The sequence below is a fragment of the Macrobrachium rosenbergii genome, chromosome 28, assembly GCF_040412425.1.
Source record: "Macrobrachium rosenbergii isolate ZJJX-2024 chromosome 28, ASM4041242v1, whole genome shotgun sequence".
Lineage (NCBI taxonomy): Eukaryota > Metazoa > Arthropoda > Malacostraca > Decapoda > Palaemonidae > Macrobrachium > Macrobrachium rosenbergii.
In genome coordinates this window covers 3,219,123-3,224,607 of record NC_089768.1, presented here as the reverse complement: position 1 = coordinate 3,224,607, position 5,485 = coordinate 3,219,123, and the positions used below count along the sequence as shown (strand labels likewise).

General features: G+C 35.1%; 1 long non-coding RNA gene across 1 annotated transcript; it reads right to left on the bottom strand.

Annotated features, from left to right (window-relative positions):
- Window positions 1-1,225: 1,225 nt before the first annotated feature.
- Window positions 1,226-5,147, bottom strand: LOC136853882 (uncharacterized). Its single transcript, XR_010857551.1, has 3 exons — window positions 5,008-5,147; window positions 3,925-4,012; window positions 1,226-1,745 (listed from the first exon to the last, which is right to left on the bottom strand). It is a non-coding gene; the product is annotated as an uncharacterized lncRNA (long non-coding RNA).
- Between the last annotated feature and the right edge of the window lie 338 nt (window positions 5,148-5,485).

Below are 5,485 nucleotides of genomic sequence, written 5' to 3'. Positions count from 1 at the left end.
AAAGTCCTATGAAAAAGGAATGGTAGTTATCTGATTGGTTGGTTAACAGAAGTGAGATGGGGAAATTGATATGAGAAATGAAGTAACTGAAATAATGGTTCTTAATTCTGAGGAGTTTCTAGTTTATTAACCTCGAATTTGTCCCCAAATTGGGAATTTTGACTACATGTGGGGAAAAAATGGGGAAATTGCATGTTTGGAGAATTCTGGGGGAATTTTGGGAATTTTTAGTGGAAACTTCGGGATATTGTATGAAATTCCTTAAGAAATAAATACATTAAAGAAGCCAGGTGTTCAACATGCAGCAAACCCCTTCCTAGTCAACGAGCCTCTTTAATCAAGCATAGTCAGTCTCAGATACATATTAACAGCTTGAAAGCCAAGCAAAGCAGTATTTCTGTTAAGGATGTTTTTAGTACGCAACCCAACCCAGGAAATAAGGAAAACACCGAATTTCAGGTATCAGCTTTCGTAACTGAACACCATCTCTCTTCCTCACTGGCAGGTTCATTATTACGTCTAATTCAGTCTCGAGCTCCAACAAACAAGAGCTCAAAAGAGCTTCAGCACAGATTCGACTTAATGACACCAAGTGTGTCAATATAATCAGACAAGGACTTTGACTATCTTGCAAAAAAAAAGCTGATTATGAAAGACATTCAAAATTGACCATAATACCAGATGAAACAATTATCTTGCGAAAAAAAAAAAAAAAGCTGATTATGAAAGACATTCAAAATCCACCATAATACCAGATGAAACAACCGAGGTTTCCACTGAAAAACCAACTTGAAATTGTAGTGACATACTTTGATGATGCTATGGATACCGTAAGATTTTTTTTTTTATCTTGCCCCAGTTGACAGTTGTACAGCAGTGGGAATGTACAATGCAATTAAGCGATCAATAACTGAAAAGACCATTTTAACTTGGCAGTAATTTGCTTCCATTTTTTAGATTTTCAATGATAATGATCAGCATTGAAATTCGTAGATAGTAATTAACTTATTTTTTACATTTGTCATTGAACACTGAATACATTTTCTTAGTTTTTATAATGTATTAATTCATAATTATTTCTTCTGATCAGATAATGTTCTAGACCATCCAGAATTGACTGATGAACGAAGTCAAGTGCAATGTTACAGATTCAGCAGCTCATGAATATTGCTAAAAAAAAAAACTGCTGGCATGATGATTTTCAAGGTATAAAATAAAGATTGCATTAGGAAGAGTAAATAGAGGAGTTAAGTATTTATTTTTCTTCACATACGGATTTGTTTTTGTACAGTAACTGATTTTTATAATTTAAGTACATAATGCATAATTATATTATGGAAATGCAATCTCAATTTGTATTAAACTTGTGTATTAAACTTAACCAAAAGTTGTTACCATTTCAAATGTATTTCAAAAATGTAAAATATTTTCCTTTTATTCAAACCTACATTTCTAAATTATACGAGGGAGTCGAACCCTCGTCCTTTAGGTATCTAGTCGATACAATAACTTTAAGGCTGCAATGTATGGTTTGGGGAATTAAAGCCCTAAATTGGGAATTTTTAACATGGGGAAATCATAAAATGGAGAAGTGAGAACAATGCACTGAAATTGAGTTCTGGTTGTCTTGGTAACCAAATTCAGCGCGCTTCGAATCCTCACAGGATATTCAGTCTTAACGAAAAGCGTTGCTTTCCATTAGTATTAGTGTCGATGTCATGGTCTGCTGCAGCTACACCAAGAGCCTGTGCATAAGAAAAGTAGTTTGTTTGGTTTTAGAATATACTAAGTCTCCATGACATAACCTACCCTCTTAAAAGTGAAAATATCCTGTTCAGTTAGTCCCAGCAGCTATTCTAAGGTTATTAATACTAAGTCGTATGAGTAAACTTTCCCATTACCAATCCCATGTATTAATTACTTCAATACCATCAACTTTCACATTAACAATCCCACTTATTACAACTATTATTCCTTCAAACTCCCAAAAAGGTAACAGGATAGAGAGTGCCATCCTTTAAGATTTAATAGGGCACCAATCTTACACTGAAACAACCACATCTACCTTTGGTGCTATATAACTATGAAAGGTGTCATGCAATGCAAACACCACTATCTGACAACTTTCCTCCTTTAGTATCCAGTCTTAAAGGAACTGAAACTGCACAACCCCAGGGGGCGAAAAATTAAGTTGAGGAATTCAGAATAAGAAAGGGGTTCCCGAAGCAAGCTTCGGCGCTGGAGGAAAGGTGGATGAAGGTAGGGGTCAACGAAAATATGCAATGGAATATGAGCTGTCGATTTCCTAACATAAAAGCTTTGCTTGAAGAGTAGGATGGTGGGGGTGTTGAGTACGTTGACGGAACGTTAACAAGACTGCCCTAATTTGAATTACAATTTCCACTATTAACCAGCCTATTAGAATACCTGAAGTCCACGACATCAGTGTCAAAAAAATTCTTTAAAATCCCAAAGACCTAGGCCTCTTAGAAAATCGTTGAGATCCATCTCTTACCTGTCTAGTTCCTATTTACTTGTGGGAATGAAATTCTAAGTTATAAAAGTATGTCACAGTACCCTACCCTATTCTCAGCTGCACTAATACGTTCAAACATACGCCTCATGACCAAAAAAAGCTCAAGTACTATAATACCCTCTATTAATAACTGAACTGTCAAATGTCTCCCTAGGTCTGACTACTGCGTTTTTTACCCTAGTTTATTCCCAGCATCCTTAAGAGATACCCGAGCGTTTATTACCTTTATCCTAACCACTGCATCTATATAAAATTAGCACGTTCTTTACCCTATTCTATCCTATATTTCAAGTTCCATATCTAACTTCCCATTAAGTCCTAGCTACACGAAAACTATTAACCTTGCAGTTCTAACCTAAGCTAGAAGTTGGTTGGTTTGAAATTCCTATTGTGCATGGTGACAAAGTCACCATGCTTGTTTATGAACTTCCCTATTGTGCATGGTGACCAAGTCACCATGCACAACAAGCAAGTCCACCTTTGCCTGGCAGGTGGCACCGCCACCCCGGCAAAGGTGGACTTGGGAAGTGGGCAAAGAATAACTTAATTTAAATGCAAAACAAATGCAAAACAAATGCAAAACAAATGCAAAACAAATGCAAAACAAATGCAAAACTTATTTTACACGCCACGCAAAACTTAACTTTGAAGCTGAAATAGTTACTCAAGAGCTTTAAAAATTGTTACTGTTCAAAAACTTCATAATTCCAAAATAGAGATCTCAACTTTACAATTCTTAAAAACAAAACCGAAATTTCTAGATCAAACCACATAAGACAAAAGTTTAAATTTGTAAAAAGTTTAAATCTACTAACCTAAAAAAAAAAAAAAAAAAAGATTTCCTCTACAAACTTGTCAAAAATTACCTTCCACACACAAACAAATCTTCCACACACAAACAAATCTTCCACACACAAACAAATCTTCCACACACAAACAAATCTTCCACACACAAACAAATCTTCCACACACAAACAAATCTTCCACACACAAACAAATCTTCCACACACAAACAAATCTTCCACACACAAACAAATCTTCCACACAAACTTTTGATGCTAAAATATAACTATACTGATAATCAAAAATGAAAATTTAAATACGTGAAAACTGTTCTGAATCTGAAAATCCTAAAATTTCTTGAAATGTTCGAAGCTGGAAAAGTTAAATTTTAACCTTTGCAATTTAAAAAAAAAAAAAAAAAAAAGAACAGACTTTCAAAAATCTCAAAACTAAGGTTTTGAATCTGAAAATAAAACAAATGCATTAAATCAAACCCTAAACTTAAAATGAAAACTTGAAGTTTTTACGAGTTTTGATTCTGAAAAAACTAAGCTAAATGTTCGGGGGGTTGCTAAAGCCACTCAACTAAAAAAAAAAAAACATACCCATTAATCCTGTGTAGTCATAAGGTATCGGTACATCTAAGACAATTCAATAACATTGTGGCACGCTTATTTAACGACACACCCTGACCTGAAATAAGAAAATATATATAAACATTAAAGCCCAAAATGTTCTAGCAAGTGGAAAGAACCAAAAGCTGACTGACTATTTGTTACTATCAGCTGGACCATCTGATAAGTTTTGAAATACTAAGACAAGGAGCAGCAAGCAAGGCTTCGTAAATACTGATAAGTGTTTTTACTAGTTAATTGCCACTTAAGACTACAATAACTGAAGTTTAAATCAATTTAATATACCCCATATTAGGAAGGCTATGGTAGTCGAGTTAAGCCGCTAATCCTCGAGAAAATTTAAACCTATTGCCTCGTAAGACTTACCCTATTGCAGCAAAAGTTAAAATGAAAACATCGATAGCTGCATAAGATTGCTAGTATAAAACCAAAGTGCATAGAATTACCACTCAAAGCAATCTAGTTCAGCTTAGTAATAAACAGGTTTCGAAACTAAGTCTTAAATACCATGTTGAAGGGCAGTCTACAACATTACCTAACATACTAAACATTTTGAACAGTTATTGTAGGAATTTACAACAAAATCGAAAACAACATTTGAAGATACAAAACCCGCAAACTGAAAACTTTCATACAATTGTATGTCACAGCTCAAGTACCACAGTCTCAGCAGTTGAGAAATATGGACCGCAAAACTGGCAACAGTGTCCACTCACCAACCCAACAAACCTTGAAGCACGCCTTCACGCCTAAAATCTTGCAGAGCCTATTCACAATAAGACCTATCTGAAAAACTGCTCAAGCTTCGTTAGACCTCAAATTAATACTGTAAACAGACATGCAAGTGAAGCATATAGGCTATTTTAACCCATATTGTAAGTCAGGCTAGAGAGCATTTGTACAATGCGCACCCAAACACTATACAAAATACCGCCCGGAGACCATACAAGAGGAAAGCAAATTTAAGAACAACTACACTCCTGTTCTACAGGAACTACGGTACTGACGAGAAAACACTAAAACGATTATTATAAAACATAAAAAGCACCTTACTTTGAAAACGCATAAGGGCCCGTCAAAGAGGGAATTATCCCTGTGAAGGGCTGTACATAAACCCAAACAAAGTGAAACCAACGATCGTCCTGTACAGCGCGGCCGAGATCCTGAATGCAAATGATCGAGAAAGTCGAGTTATTATGAACGAAACCTGTCTTAAAAGGCCGGGGACTCTACAACACTGAAACAAGCTGTTCTTGAGGATAACAGCCAACGACCGCTGCAACTGCCTGTTTGTGGAAAGTCAATTTATCGCCCTTTCGCCACCGAAGAAGTTTAAGGCGATGATCAGAAAATCGACAGAAATCATCATTATTATTATTATTATATTATTATTATTATTATTATTATTATTATTATTATTATTATTATTATTATTATATTGAGAGTTGCCGGGCACTCTTCCTTTTTAGCGAACCACCCCAATTATGTATCAGTAGTTAGTCCATCTGAAAATTATTATTATTATTATTAT